General features: G+C 36.3%; 1 protein-coding gene across 13 annotated transcripts in view; it reads right to left on the reverse strand.

Annotated features, from left to right (window-relative positions):
* Positions 1-16,030, reverse strand: part of LOC147833949 (uncharacterized) — a 181,753-nt gene that overhangs the window by 120,789 nt on the left and 44,934 nt on the right. For 3 of the 13 annotated variants that reach the window (XR_015507408.1, XR_015507411.2, XR_015507415.2), the window contains one exon: positions 3,096-4,194. The exons of 8 other annotated variants lie outside the window; for them this stretch is intronic. The gene's annotated coding sequence lies outside the window, so the exon portion shown is untranslated. Of the gene's footprint in view, positions 1-3,095; positions 4,205-10,294; positions 10,342-16,030 lie in introns of those variants that run through there. 2 more of the 13 variants (XR_015507413.2, XR_015507416.2) reach the window with 2 other exon arrangements.

Consider the following 16,030-nt stretch of genomic DNA (forward strand, 5'->3'; position numbering starts at 1 on the left):
TCGGTTTAGTGGCTTACTCATATTAATTTGTGCAACCATATATGTACACTTTATTTGCTCATCTGCAAATGAGGGGTAGGTTTAGGCATGTGGCTTGAAGGCACACCTCCCTTAAAAATGATAAGTTTTCATGCAAATTAATATGTACGAGTTCATACACATTAGCTGCTTCTATGACAATGTTTATTCATTCATTTTCTATTCAGCTTAATCCCTTTATTAATCAGGAGTTGCCACAGCAGAATGAAACGCCAACTTATCAGCATATGTTTTATACAGCCGAAAGCTATTCCAGCTGTAATCCATCAGTGGGAAACACCCATACACACTGATTCACATACATACACTATGGACAATTTTAGCTTCCCCAATTCACCCATACTGCATGTCTTTGGCCTTGTGGGGGAAAGCGGAGAATCCGGAGGAAACCCAAGCGAACATGGGGAGAACATGCAAACTCTACACATAAATGCCAACTGACCCAGCCGAGGCTCGAACCAGTGACCTTCTTGCTGTAAGGCAAAAACGCTACCTACTAAGCTAATGCAAAGCCTATGACAATATGTAAAAAATGTATATTTCCACATGAGATCAGGCTGGTCAACCACATGTACTGCAATATAAAATTCCTTTTGTTTGAATACTGATAAGCGTTTAATGTTTGCACAATATTTTTATCAATTTCTGTAAAGCTGAATCATTCTAATAACCGAAGATTCCTTTTAGATCAGTAAAATGTCCTTTTTAGACTTGTTTATGGCCGTGTTTACATATTTTTTAGAGACAAGTGCTGCACGAGAGTGGCTGAGGCATCCCTGACTGCTCGGACAGTTCGACCTTCTGTGGCGGAGGGTGGCCGAGGGGGGAGTCCCCGTTCCCTGCCCTGCCCTACAGAGAGGACCATCTGTGCTAGGGAACCTCACGCCGAGGACCTGGCCATGTATGCCATGCCCAGTGCTTCAAACGCACACACATAAAATAAATGCACTTTAGCTCTCGGGCGCTTCACTCGGAGATCCTGTCAACCCTCACGCCACTCTTCATTTAACCGTGCTGAAAGGATCACAGGAAAATGATACGCCATGCTTTTTTTTTGATGTACGGGTCACCGCTCTTACCTACAAAATTAACATCACATATATTTCTGATGTACAAAAGCAGTTCTGTCATGGTTAGGATGTCAAACACCACCCGAGGGGAAATATTTCAAACTCGTACATGTGTTGCGCGCTGTGAAATGTGATAACGGAATAAGTGGCAACACTTTGTTCGTATGGCTTTTGGCAGTTTTTGTGTTGCACTTAAACCTCCAAAACATCTATGCAAGGGGTACGGGACGGGATGAGCCAGGAATATCTAGAGAATATGTAATGTGGAAAAGCATTTTCAGGTCAGTAAAATAAAAAAAAGACAAACAGAATGAGAAAGTGTGTGTGTGAGGATGCAGTGTTGAATGTAAAGCCATGCACATCGAATTCAACTTAATATGATTTTGTGTTCTGTGTCTATTCAAGTCAGCCTTGATTTGGTTTCCAACACTAATCGCATCATCCAAGAGATTTGCATGGGCTTTTTTTTTCATCTCAGTGTTTTTTTTCTCTCTCTCCTTCTCCTGCCTTATTGAAACTCTCATCAGCCATTGTCACATAAATCCCCCCGATAAATTAAAAATGATTGATTCAGAGGAGGAAACAGCACCATAGGGGTTGGGGGGAGGAATCTATTGGCAACGGAGGACAAAAAGGGAAACACAATTGAGTCCACATTCATTTGAGCGTGAGAGTCAGGGCCTGTAATCACCTCAGGAGTGAGTATACCGCAATCAGTCCACCCCTCGCTTTAACCTGCCTCGCTTTTTTACAGCGCATTGTCAATTAGAATCAGCTTGATGCGAAAACCTTATATTGTATTGAATTTCAGCTTGAAAGGGATCATATTGAGCAAGTGTGATAAAATGAGCCTGGTCACTTTTTGTGCTAATAGGCCATTCTCTGCATGCACTGCCTTTGCAGTCTCTGAGGAAAATGAATTTGTTTTACATTTAAAACATGGATTTTGAACTGCTCCCAGCGGGATTTTGTTCAGAGTTGAAATGCAATTCACAAAATAATTCATGAATTTGAATATTTGTGTTTTTGAACTTGTTTATTACTTTCTTGTCATAGATGTGTGTGTGTCCCCTCATGCTATTTATCACCTTAATAAAAAACAGCCACGAACGAATTAAATATTAGCTTTGACAAAATGTGTATATATAATAGGATTTCTATCGTCTTAAATCATTAATTTTCCATGATGTTTTCTCTCTGTTTTCTTTTAGGCAACAGGTCGACGACAAAAACAAAGTGTTTAAAGCATCTGAAAAAATAGAAGAAGAATAATGCCTGCACATTGGATTGTGCGCTTTACATTTTTTAAATAATCTTGTCATATTAAAAACTCTATTTATAGAATCACAGAAAAGCACTAAAATACTAGTCAATTGTTGTTTTAAATCTTTCAATATTCCATTAGTAGGACCAGACAGAATTTGTGGACATTTTTTGCTATTTCTGCTCAGAAATTTGTAAAAAATCCGCTGATTTGTACGGAATGATTTTGCGAGTATCGTAACTAAAAATGAAATTAAATATTAAATAAAAATAATACCTTTTTTTACTTTTATTTAACATTTACAACACAAAATACATCTAGATCCACGTATTTGGTAAACAAAGCATGTCTTATATAACATATAACATATAGACATATATGCTCTATATTTTAAATTTCTCTACAGAGAGGTCATGTTTTGATCATCTATTGGTCTCACACAGTCACGTGATGCTGTTTTGCAGGTTTGAGTTCACCAAGCTTGATCTTTCAAACGCTTGCGTTTCCAGTTTCCAGTCTGCCGCAGTCATATGCATATGAATGTAAGTGTATGGGGCGAAAAGTGATCAAGGGTGATCAAACTAATCAAGGTGTTTAAGACTACTAGGGACTATTAGACAAATATAAGTTGGAGGTGGATGGAGATAAACTGTGCTGAGCTGTGGCCCTCCAGAAAATGAGTTTGAGACCACTGGGATGAAGGGAAGGAGCGAGGACTCAAGTACAGTCTTGGAGGAGTATTTATTTTGTATACAGTAAAACAAAAGGCAACATAAACAACCCTGAGGGGGAAAGGAGTAGCTAAAAAATGAAACTTCTCTTGACCAAGCTGGCAAGTCACACAAGAAACATTATGATGAACTGGCACAGGACAGCAAAAACTAGTAAGCAACTGTATGAGCAAGCAAAAATCAATGAACAAACAGGTGAACATAATTAACTTATAATGGCATAACAGGATAGGAGGCACTAAACAATAGACAGGAGAGCACATGGCACAAAGTAACAAAAACAATATCCTTGCGCTCACATGAAACAGGACGAGAGCACACAGCCAATGAGAACGCTCATTAACCACATGTCTACATGAAACAAAACATGTAAATGTGAACATAAGCCACATGCTACATACAATGCCAACACAAGACAGAATGGAAGACATGAGGGCACGATAAGTGAAGGAATATTCACACATATGGTAGTTAAAGCCTCGCCACTGATCCAAAACCAAAACACAAGAATGCAAGGGACGAGACCACGCAAAGTCCGAACCAACCCAGGCTTATTCTGAAAATGTAGCCCTATATACATTTCTAGAGATTGCGAAATACGTCCCTGGAGCTATGCTGTTTTTGCAGTTTTTGTGTGTACGCATTGTGACGGTCTCTTTCGACCGCACAATTCAAACAAACGCACCAATGGTGAACACATAAATCAATGACGTTGCGGGGAAAGATGAATTTGTTTTTCAATAAAAACGGAAGTGAGAAGGTGTTTGGAGGTGTTGTGTTTGTTGGAGGAAGTTTTGAGCGGAAGTGAAGGTGAAGGTAGTGTACTGAAGGAAGCGACGTGCAGAATAGCGGGGTGTCCTGAAAAGGTGATCCAAGTGTTTGTTTGGGAGCAACGGACCGATGTGGGTTCTCTTGCTGGATCGTTTGCGGAGGGGTTTTCTACTCTCATCTCCTGGCGGCGACCAGAACTTATGAAGAGTTGTTGACTTAAAATCTTGGGTTGCCTGGACGTTGTCTCCGTGAGTGCTGTTTTTCTTCTTCTTATTCATCTCAACTCCTCGATATCGTTATCCTTCGGAGGTCAAGTTATCTGTCAAGAGCTAAAATCATTCAAACTAGTTCCCACAAACGCCACGTTCAATTGCATAACACACTCAGTTCCCTTGTGTGAGTATTGATTTGATTTCCCCTCTTTGTTTTTTGTTGTTGTTGTTGTTTTCAAATTATACAATTGGTGTAGTTTTTGTTTTGCTTGTTGATGCATAACTATCTATTTTTGTTTGTGCTTTGTTTTTGATCTAGACGTGACTGTTTTAAGTCTTTACTGTTACAGATGCCAATTTAATATTTCTTTTGATTTGTTGTTTTGGTTGAAATATAAACCGAGTTGAATTTGAATCTTGTTTGATCATTTATTCCACTTCATTTTGTGTGTAACGGATGGTTTGTGTCTGATGCTAAATATGTTATCTGGGCATAATTTAATATATATAATTTGACAGGTTTCAATCCTGTCTGGCACCCGAACAATTCTTTACTTTAATCTTTAGTGCAAAGTAATTTGTTTCGTTTTTTTAAGAGTCATGTGGCCGAGTGGGTACGTCGCAATGCCCCAATACAAAGAGACCGGGGTTCGGATCCCGCCTCGGTGAAGAATTGTTTTTTTACTTTATTTTATTTTTCTTTGTTGTTTACAAGAAAATATTGACTTTGTACATTGCCACCGTTACAGCATTTGAGATCTCAAATATCTCTCACGAGTGCTATTTGTGCCTGCTCTTCTCGCGTAAATCTACCAGAGGCTGCTACTGACTAACTGATTGACCGATCAACCGACCGATACCCCCGCCCACCCCCTTCTCTAAACCAGGGGTTCTCAACTGGTTTGGCCATAGGACCCACATTTTTACATAGTTATCAGGCTGCGACCCAAATTTTTAGGAACTACAATACAATTTTAGGAATTATATTTAATTTGTATTTATTTGTTAACATAAACATGAAGTGACAGATAAATCATAAGAAAATCACCAAGACTTACAAATAAACAATATTTCATTGCTGTCATTTAACAAAATGCATCAAAGTATAGAAATATTACAAAGTAAAAACGACAAATACTGTAAACCGTGGTTAGGGTAAGGAAAAGTTCAGTTACCATGAACTAAACTGAACTGTTAATAAAACATGTTGTCTGGTTTCTAAATGTTGTTTTAATTCAGAAGGTTTAATGCTCTCTTGTGAGAGCACCTCACTAAATTTGACTCACTGAGGCTTTAAGCCTTTTTTGTCGTCAAAATATGCAAATTCATACTTTGTATATTCGGGGTCACACTTGCGCTTCAACATATTTGTTGCTATAATTAAATAAAGTTTCACATGTCAAATGGTAGGGTTGTCGTGCATGCATTTCAAAATAAAAGTACAGTATAAGCAAAATAAGTTAAATTAAAATTTTGTTGTTTTTTTGACCACACACTCTGCGACCCAATGAAAATGTTCCCACGACCCACTTTTGGGTCGCGACCCACCAGTTGAAAACACAACCCAACCAATTGTGTTTTAAAAAGCACGGATTGACCCCCTTCACCCACTTCTCTGAACAAAACCGACAGTGTTTTGAAAAGCAATCCAGAAAAAGAAAAGCCCCCTCTCCTCTCTGCATCTCAAGTCTGCAAACGTACATGGCGGGCTAACTGGACAAATTGGAAAGAGCGGGAAAGCCGTCCATACGGAGGTAAGTGGTCAGCTGCTAGCGTAAAAAGAAACAGCGTCATACCGCCCCATAGTTTTAAAGACATCCATACTTACTTCTGGCTACATAATTCGCAATCTCAAGAAATGTACAGTTAAAGTCAGAATTATTAGCCCCCCTGTTTATTTTTTCCCCATTTTCTGTTTAATGAAGAGATGTTTTCAACACATTTCTAAGCATAATAAATTGTTCTGTAGACTATCGAAAAAATATATAGCTTAAAGGGGCTAATAATTTCACCTTCAAATGTTTTTTTTTTATTATTATTAAAAATTGCTTTTATTTATTGCCAAAATAAAAAATAAGACTTTTTCCAGAAGAAAAAATATTATCAGACATACTGTGAAAATTTCCTTGCTTTGTTAAACATCATTTGGGAAATATTTTTTAAAAGAAACAACAAAAATCAAACTGGGGCTAATAATTCTGACTTCAATGTTGGTCTGAACCCACCCGAGACCCCATACTTAAATCATAGACAAAGACACAAACAAAGATGGGAGATAAGTGCACAAGTTAACTAGAGACAAGCATGACATGCAAGGCTGGACAGGACTAGTGGTTTTCTATGCTTTCATTGTGGTGCAAGGACAGAAACTGAGAACCATTGATGTAATAATCACTTAATTACACTAAATGCACTGGCAGTGGCAAATAGGTTTGGCTTTAGATTTAACTTAGGATTTACAATGAATTTTTAACTGTCAATAAGTAAAGGGTAGAATGTTTATAAAAACACCTCAGTTGTTTAGTGTTATATAATTTTTTCCAACATAGGCTCATTTTGAAAACGCAGCCCTATATACATTTTTGGAGATCGCGAATAATGTAGCCAGAACTACGTATGGCTGCATTTCGTCTTTGAAACGAACGCTACGGAGCAGTATGACACCAATCCTTATCAGCTGACCGCTTACCTCCATGTGGACAGTTTTCCCACTGTTACCAGTTTATCCAGTTAGCTCGCCATGTACATCAGCAGACTTGAGAAGCAGAGAGGAGTTGACCACGACAACGGGGTTATAGTCCAGTGAAAAATCTGTGCTTTTTAAAAAACACTTATTAGTTGGGTTTAGAGAAGGAGGAGGGTAGGTCAGTCAATTGGTCAGTCAGTAAGTCACTGAGTCAGTCAGTCAAACGACAGGGGCCTCTGGTGGATTTACGTGAGAACAGCGTGCATGAAAGGTACTCGCGAGAGAAATTTGAGATATCAAAAAAGCGCACACAGCGGCCTCTAGTGGATTGGTAAAAAACGAAAACTGCAAAAAAAAAAAGTAGATGCTGGGACGTATTTGGCACTCTCCAGAAATGTACATTTTCAGAACGAGGCTGGGTTGATTTTTTCACATACACATTTTTTTAAATAAAAGCAATAAACTACTTTTGAATTTATTGTTGAATTTTGCATATACGAATAGGATTAATTGCAAAATAAATCATGTAATTAATTGTGATTCAATAATTTTAAAGTGCTGCCTAGCACAACTAAAAATGTAACTACAATTTATAAGTCCAGAGAAACTGAAAATGTTGAAGTGTCCTTTTTTTCATACTGCACTTTTACATGTAATGTATGCCTAAAGAAATGTATTTTTTTCTGCTCCAGTGTTGTTTTTATCATAATACACATCCAAAGGCAGTGTTGAACCATTTCTTTTCAACATGTCTTGACTTACAAATAAGGCACGACACGCAAATAACAATCTGGATAGAACTGTTTGTGCTTTACATGGCGCTCTAGCATAATAACCCCATATTTAATTAAAGAAATTTGTTGCTCAATCCACTTAGGAAACATAACATGTTTTTCAGCACAAACACAACAGATAAAACCCAAATTGGCCTGTATTTAAAGTCTTGTTTTGATCATTAATGCATTAAGCCGATGACAGTCACACTCGCACACTAATTTAAAGCAACAACCCTACCACAGCAATTTCCTCAAATGCACGCAAATGAGCAGAGAAACTGTGAATGAGAGAGAAAGAAAAGAAAGAAAGAGAGTTTGGTATAGCGAACAATGTCAACCTCAGACGCACCGTCGCGCATCTACAAATAAACCGCGGTCCCAGTCACACTCAAGACTGTATTACCATTGTTATTAACATGTTTCGCACAAAGCGGATCTTATTTCTGCCCAGGTTTCCCTGCACACACCACGCACACATACACACTGCTCCAATTAGGAGGGAGTGTTGTGTAGCGTCAGTGTCGAGGGATTCAGCTTTCTTCTGCGCTGTCAGGTCCCATCAGAAAGGCGGCTCATTAGTGTCAGGTTCAGCACTGCCACCGACTTTCCCTTCTCTCTTGCTCTCTGTCACTCTCACTCGCTCGCTCTCCTTCTCTTTCCTTTTTTCGCACAAACATTTCAAATGAGCCTCCCCGTACGCTTTCATATCTATATCATCAGAGCGCCGGCTTGTATTTCAGACTCTCCTAAATGATCTCCCTTGTCCGTTGGTCTAACATGAAGAGGTGAGCCGCATTAAAATCAAGCTAAAGCGAGTGAACAAGGGTCAGATATGATCGCTTCATGTCTGGCTTAAAAAGGGTATGGCTGAGACTCTGAAAACCTGTCAGGAACTTGTTATAGTCGTTATTTGACCCGAAATCAAACACATAGAGTACTTGATTCTTGATTGTTAATAATGCCGTGTTACTTTATGATTGACTTTATGTTGTTCATGGCAACCAAGCTGTTGCACTCTGTAATGCCAGTAGCACTCTGTGGTTTTAGAGTTATCACAAAATAGAATATCTTAATTGCATGACAAGACAATAATATCCAATCATCTATCCAAGAAAAGCTTCATCATAAGACCATTAAGAAAAAAACATATATGAATAAATTGTGACTAGATAAGGGTGAACATTTCTTATACTGCCGTTTATTTATTTATAAGTAGGATGTTGACAGTGTGTCATGTGTGTGTTTGTGTGTGTCAAGATCCTGATCTCCCTTTCAATAATTTATTACAGCATTAATATTAAAAATAAAAATAATATTATTCCAACTTGTTTTGCTCAAAGAATATAAAGTTTATTTTAGGATTATTAAAATCACTTTTTTATTATATTAAAGTTATTTATATTATTATAATTACTTATATTACGTATAAAAAATAACATAAACTTAAAAAACTAAAAAGCCTAAAACTGCATATTTAAGAAAGAAATATTTTAAGAGTCTTTTATATCCAGTCTAAATAATAACAAATGTCAATAATATGTTGATATGATATGTCTTTTTATTTTTCATTCTAGTAGTACTAATTTAGACATTTATTTTTTAAATTACTTTGGTATTTGTTTTGATGGCTGCTTATGCATATTCTGTTGACCATAAGTTAGACTGCAACTACAAAACAACTAATTCTAAGTAATTTAACTGTCTGTCTACTAAATTATTGACCATGTTTTGACAGTTTTAAATAATGGCTTACTCTACACAGCATTGTTGGTTTACAAATAAAATTAAACAAACATAATCCTGTTGCACTACTACACCTGATTTTGGTTTTATTGTATAAAAACAAACAAGAAGACATGAGTCTGAAATATTTTATGGCATACATAAAAAAATAAAGATGATTTAGTGTTCAAAAACGTTTTTGATTATGTTTTTAAATAAATTGGTCTTACACTTCAAAGTTTTTTCATAGTACTTGTATTTATTTCTGTACTTTTACCATAAACCGACGTATCTACCATTTGATAAAGGTTGATATTTTAGAAATTATGGAATGAGTTGAAAAAAAAATGCATTGAGTGAGTTAACTAGCAACATTAGGAGTTAAGAAATACAATCCAAAAATGTTTTTCTTGCTGGGGCAGGTAAATATTAGCAGACTGTCTGCTTCAAGGGATAGTTCACCTAAAACTTAAATTTGCTCCCCCTTACTTGTTCCAAACCGGTTTGGGTTTTTTATCTTTCTTGGCAATTTTGTAAATACAAGTGGTGTAAATTAACAATTACAGTTGTGATGTAAAAATACAGTACAGTTGTAATTGTTAAATTACAGTGCGCTTGTAAATTTTGCCAGTAATCTTGTAAAAATTGCCAGTAATGCTGTAAATTTTACAAGGCAGCATAAATAAATAAATACAAATGTGCTGTAAAACTAAAGCTATATTCATTCATTCATTTTCCTTCAGCTTAGTCCCTTCATTCACTAGGGGTCACCACAGCATGATAAACCGCCAACTTATCCAGAACAAACAGAACAAAACACAGCGGGTGCCCTTCCAGCTGCAACCCAGTACTGGGAAACATCCATACACTCTCACATTCACTCACATACACTAAAACCAATTTAGTTTATTCAATTCACCAATAGCATATGTCTTTGAACTGTGGGGGAAACCGGAGCACCCGGAGGAAACCCACACAAACACTGGGGGAACATGCAAACTCCACATAGAAATGCCAACTTACCCAATTGGGACTCAAACCAGCGACCTTCTTGCTATGAGGTGACAGTGCTAAACAAACAGAACAAAAAACTTAAACTTGGGTCTGTTCATCGTACGTGGATTACTCAGTTAGCTGGATTTGGTTATTGACGATTTGACATGATTCAGGATCGTTTCGTTCTTCAAAGCTGATCCGAGAGTTGTTGTCATAGCAACAGTTCTGCTAGCTCAAACCTGGTCGGTAGCAGGCTCAATTCATATAAACAGGATTAGATCGGCTCAGTATAAGCAAAGATAACACTGAAAGTATGTACCATATGCTGATATTTTCTTACAGTAGTTATATACACTTCGAAAAATAGTAAATATTTTTAACTAAATATATGTATTAATAAAACTTTTCTTTTAATAAAAAAAGCAAAGAGTGCCACCTAGGGGTGCAAAGAGAAAACTGATATGAACTTTTTAGATCGCTTAAGTACAATTTGTGTTATATAAAAGACATGTACAATATTAAAAGCAATAATACATTTATGCAGTCATATACATGTTTTGACAGTTATAATAATATGGCAGTAATTTGATGCTTCATAAAAGTTGCAGATACCTTTACCAATATCAAAGTGCTTTTGTAAACATCCACTTATTCTTTAAACCGATTAAAAAAAATTGCTACTATAATACTACTATAATAAGGAAAATCTGCTCTAACTGTAAAACTAAATAAATTGGTCTTGACACATGAAAGGGCCAAGCATGCAGCCCACAACAAGGTGTAAAGTTATTGCGTATCATATTTAACAAACTGTTTACTGCAAATTTTATGTAGTTTAGCTCACATGGATAATTGAATATTAATCAGATGATGTCATTACGCTGCTGTGCCGTCAGCCAATCGTTAAATTGCTGATCATGATTTCAAGGATCGATAGATCTGTCCTTCACAACACACGCAGCGATCTCAGATCAGTTCATCCAGACATTTTAATCTGATACACGAACTTGTTTGAAGAACCAAATTAGCCAGAGATCAGAGATGAACAGATCCAGCATCTGCCAAATCATCTTAGATCATTTAAGCGAGGTACGAAGAACGGACCCCTGGTTTGGTTTTGGAAGTTAAGGATGGGTAAATAATGGCAGAATTTTCATTACTGGATGAAATGTCCCTTTAATATCTTTTAATATTTAAAATGCTCTACCAACAGATATTCTCATGATGTCAACTTACATTAACCCTAACAGTATAGTTTAATTAAACTCTAATGATAATTAGCTGGCATGTAGTTGCATTGTAACTTATAACTAGGCCAACATCTGCAGATTTTCCATCATTCCATCTATTTATTTAAGTGCTATGTAAGTGTGTATTTATTTATATTTATACAGTTTTATATTAATTTCAGTATTGTTATTGATTAATATGTAAATGTTTAGAGGATTTAAATATGATCAAACTTGTAAAATATCTATCTGTCTTTTAGATACATTATATGAAAGACTTATTGTACTAGCTTTGTTTACCAAACAAATGGTTCTAATTGGATTTGCTCTGTAAATAAATCAAGAAAAAAGTCAAAAAAGTCAAGAAATTATTTTATTTTTACTTTTTATGTTACGTTTTCAGCTCCTGTACTCACAAAATTATTTTGAAAATGAATATTTTGATCCATTTATCAATGAATATAGGCAATGTATGTTGGTGCATTTAAACAAAACAGATTTATTAAACAGAAATATTTATTAAAATAATATTTTAGTCAGCAAACATATTTATAAATTGAAAGATAATATAATTAAATTCAAGCAAAATATTGCAAAAAAATTACAACCTACAAAATTTCAACTAAATTATTCTTTTTTTTTTTTTTTGCTTCTTTTGATTTTTCATATTTTTAAAATTTGTATTTAATGTTTTTCTTTAACATATTAATTTAATAGTACTCGTTTTTGCACAGTTATTGTAAGTTATTTTCTTAGATAAGCTCCAGATTTGGCTTCAGTACTGACTAATCTAATGTATATGCACAAATATAATATTGTAAATCCACAGATTTTTTTTTACAAAGTTCTGTGTAAAAATATTTATAAAATCTACAGATTCTGATTAATCCTACTTATAATCAACAAAATTTGTTAAATGGACCATCATTAATATCATTAGTTTATTAACCATTTACCAATTAAACAATACAAAGACGCAAATATTAACAGCCTTTTCAATATTATTTTGCAATAACCATTTTTATTACGCAACATATCATCTCCTGTTTTATTTTCTTTCTCTCATTTGTGAGATTCACTCTTATATTTCCATAACTAACCTTACAGAAGCTTACAGATGGGCGAATGGTGGATTTTAAAGCAGAAAGCACTGGCGTTTGGCATTACGGAGTATTTTTACTCTCGTCAGCAGGAGAGGTGGCAGAGGCAGACTGGCAGTGAGAGTAGAAGGAAAACAGCACTAATGGTCTCAATGTGTCAACAGGTTTTCGCCAAGGACTCCATCTGCAGCCACACACACACACATGCACAGCTCTACCCAAAGAAATCTTTGAGATGAATTTATAGTCCACACACTACATAATTAATCCTAATCTGTTTATTTTTGAATCTCTGTTATGCCTACAGTGGATGAAATGAGTCTATTATTGCTGTATACACATCACCGCACGCTTGTCAGTGTTGTGTATAGTGTAAACTACATCCCAATACACAGAACTTGTTCTTCCTCCCCTAAAAAATGTAATGCTGTTTATGTTTTCTTTTTTCATGCTTTTAAAAGGTGGCGATATGAGAGATTATTCTGGTGTTACACTTAAAGCAAAGCTACTTATCTTAATTCCTCCACCATCTGAAGCTGCACTGAAATATAATTTCAATCACATGCCAGAAATAAGTGGAGGACTCGAACATGTAGCACAAATATTCCAAAACTTATCTAAGCGAGACAAAAAAAAATCAGAACTTTTGTTTATCTCAAGTAGCATCTTCCTCATAATCCTCTCTCTGTCTCTGGATCTCTCTTCAGGCAGCCCATCCCCATTCCCATTAAACCCTTTAATTAAGAAAACAGGCTTTGAATTCAAGTGTGCAACCCCGTCTCCGGATGCCATGTTGGGGGAAGATTCAAAACTGCCTCTCTTTCCCATTCCATAGGTTTTCTCTTTCTCTGATGCCCTGAGCCCCCTTCACTCTCTTTCATTCTCTCTCTCTCCATCGGCACGCTTATCAAAGACATGATAATTAGTCACAGAGGTTCATCTGGAATCTATTATACTCCCTTTCTTTAATTAATGGTGCATTATAATTATAGAGGCGCGTTGGGTTGCATGTACGAGTGTGCCTGTACGCATGCATACGCGCAACTTTGAACCGTACTCTGGAAACGCCACGCAGATAAAAGCTGGCAAGTGTCAAAAAAGCAAGCAAACTTTTTCTTCCCTCTTCTCTCCTCCACTTTCCCTCTCCTCTTCCCTTCTCTGCGGCGTGCGTCTTTTCATGCCATTTGTAGCGACCTAATGAGGACATTTCTGTCAAAAAAATCAATCAAAGGCTCGGCTGGGAGCGTGTTATAAGTCACAGGTATCTGAGGTGCCTCTTTTCCGGCGGATGAATAATAATAAAAATAAAATAAAATAAAATAAATAAATAAGGAGTGTGTTTAATTCTGTGACACGGGGGGCTGCTGGCACAGAGGGGGGAGTTGAAAGAGGACATGCTGGGGAACAGAAGCTGGTTGGATTCCCTAATCTCTGAGATGGCATAAAGCGAACACGCCAAACACCTTCAAAATTGTAAAGCGAAAAGTGTGACTCATTTTTTCCCTTTCCTGTTTTATTTTTTTCCTCCATCCAGTGCTGCTTCTTTTTTAGCTCCATTAAAAGGTTTTAAGACAAAGCGTTTGTGCATGAACGTGTAAATAAATATATATATATACAGAAGAGATGCACAGCAATGGGCAGACCTCCCAGAATGCCGCACATTTTAACTTATCTCCCGCAAACAAAGATGGATGTGTCTCGGCGCTTATTAAACCATGCTTTTTAAGCCTTGTTTTGAAAGGCAAATCTCTTTATGCTACAGATTGACAGAGTGAAAAATACATGTGAGGGAGAGAAAAACAAATTCTCATTTAAGTTCAGCATCGTGCTCGTGATTGCTTGTTTTAATGCGGACGCTTTGAGCTGGAGCGGGATCCCGGGATGCTTCTCATGTGGAGCTTAGCACTGTATTCTCTCAAAGGGGTGCTGATCTCTTAATTATTTAGCAGGTTTGTACCTCTCTGATCAAACAATGGTGTGATCGAACGTTTCCACATGAGCTGAAAGTGGCTTATAATCTTGCTTATTCCAAGCCCGAGTGAAAAAGGGATGAAATATGGGCCTGACAGGTGGCCGATTGTTAGCGCATTTCTAATGTGGAAAAAAAACTGTTTGGCTCCAGCACATCCGCATTATGAAAATGATGCAGAGGAAATTGAAAAGACACTTCAGTATGAGAAGTCCCCGAGGACACGGCTAACATCATATCAACATAATGTTGATATTTCATTTGTTAAATTAAAGCAATGAAAAAATGGATATTGCACCAAGTACAAGATCGCACATAGCAATCTCAGCTTGCAAATTAAGAATGCTTAATTATTTATCATGAAAGGCGACTGAGAATATTGAGGTCTAAATGTGCTGCACTGAATAGTTTGAGTAAATTATTCTATAATTACACTAAATTATAGTTTACTACATAAGGGTTTATGTAAAAAAAAAAAAACACTGTTAAACATACTGTGAAGTACTGTAGCTTATGCTGTGAATTAATTTTTTACTCTTAAAGCACAGCTTTCTAGCTAATTAGTTTGAAACATTGGGTAAAAATAGCTGAAATATTCTAGAACATGTTATTCAATTTAAGCTAAATAAATCAAAATAATTACAATGATTACTTTTTTAAAGGTCTTTGCACATTAATAAGCTGATATCTGACTACTGCAAAGGTGCTCTAATTGTAATTTTGCATGTTGCTATGTGGTTGCTAGGTGCTAAGTATAACTCAAAAGATTACTCCCTGATCTCTCATAACATTTTCCTTCCAAGATGTGGCTTTAGTCCCTCTTTCATTTTTAAAAATTTTAAAAAGTTTTCATTTCTAGCCTGTCAGCAAGCTTATTTGACCATATTAAAGATGTATTTGTGAATCTGGCTTTATGAATGTTCTGATTGTTAATACACTGTAATAATAATACTCACGGCATAAAATATATATATAATTGTCTGTACATACTATTTGTGAAAAGTTGGAATTTTTGCTGATGTTGTTGCTATTTATTTGCTTGATCATTCAGTAATGACAGAAATCAACAAAAGTGAAATTTGTTTCCTACTGTGGGTGGCACATTAAAAGGACAATTACTATGGCGCTGCCGCAGCACTAAGGGACTAATGCTGTGTGGAAATAGACGCATGAAAATTTTAAGTTTACTCGTTACATTTGCACATCAAATTCACTTCACAATAAATGTGGATTAGCATCATGGGGCTTCTGTCTGCCCGGTGATTCTAGCTTCGTTGCTAAATGGCTAACATAGATTTTATAGTGAGAATAGCTGTGCTTTATGTGCTTTCATGAAGGCTGAAAAACTGTGTAAATTTGCTTGGAGCCGTGTCTGAGTCCACTAGATCAATTCAGAGGTGCACCCAACTTTGTGAGTTCATTAACTTCTCCAGAAACTATACCTGGATGATGGAAGCTTTCAGCG

Source organism: Danio rerio, chromosome 14, assembly GCF_052040795.2.
Source record: "Danio rerio strain M-AB ecotype USA chromosome 14, GRCz13ab, whole genome shotgun sequence".
Taxonomy (NCBI): domain Eukaryota; kingdom Metazoa; phylum Chordata; class Actinopteri; order Cypriniformes; family Danionidae; genus Danio; species Danio rerio.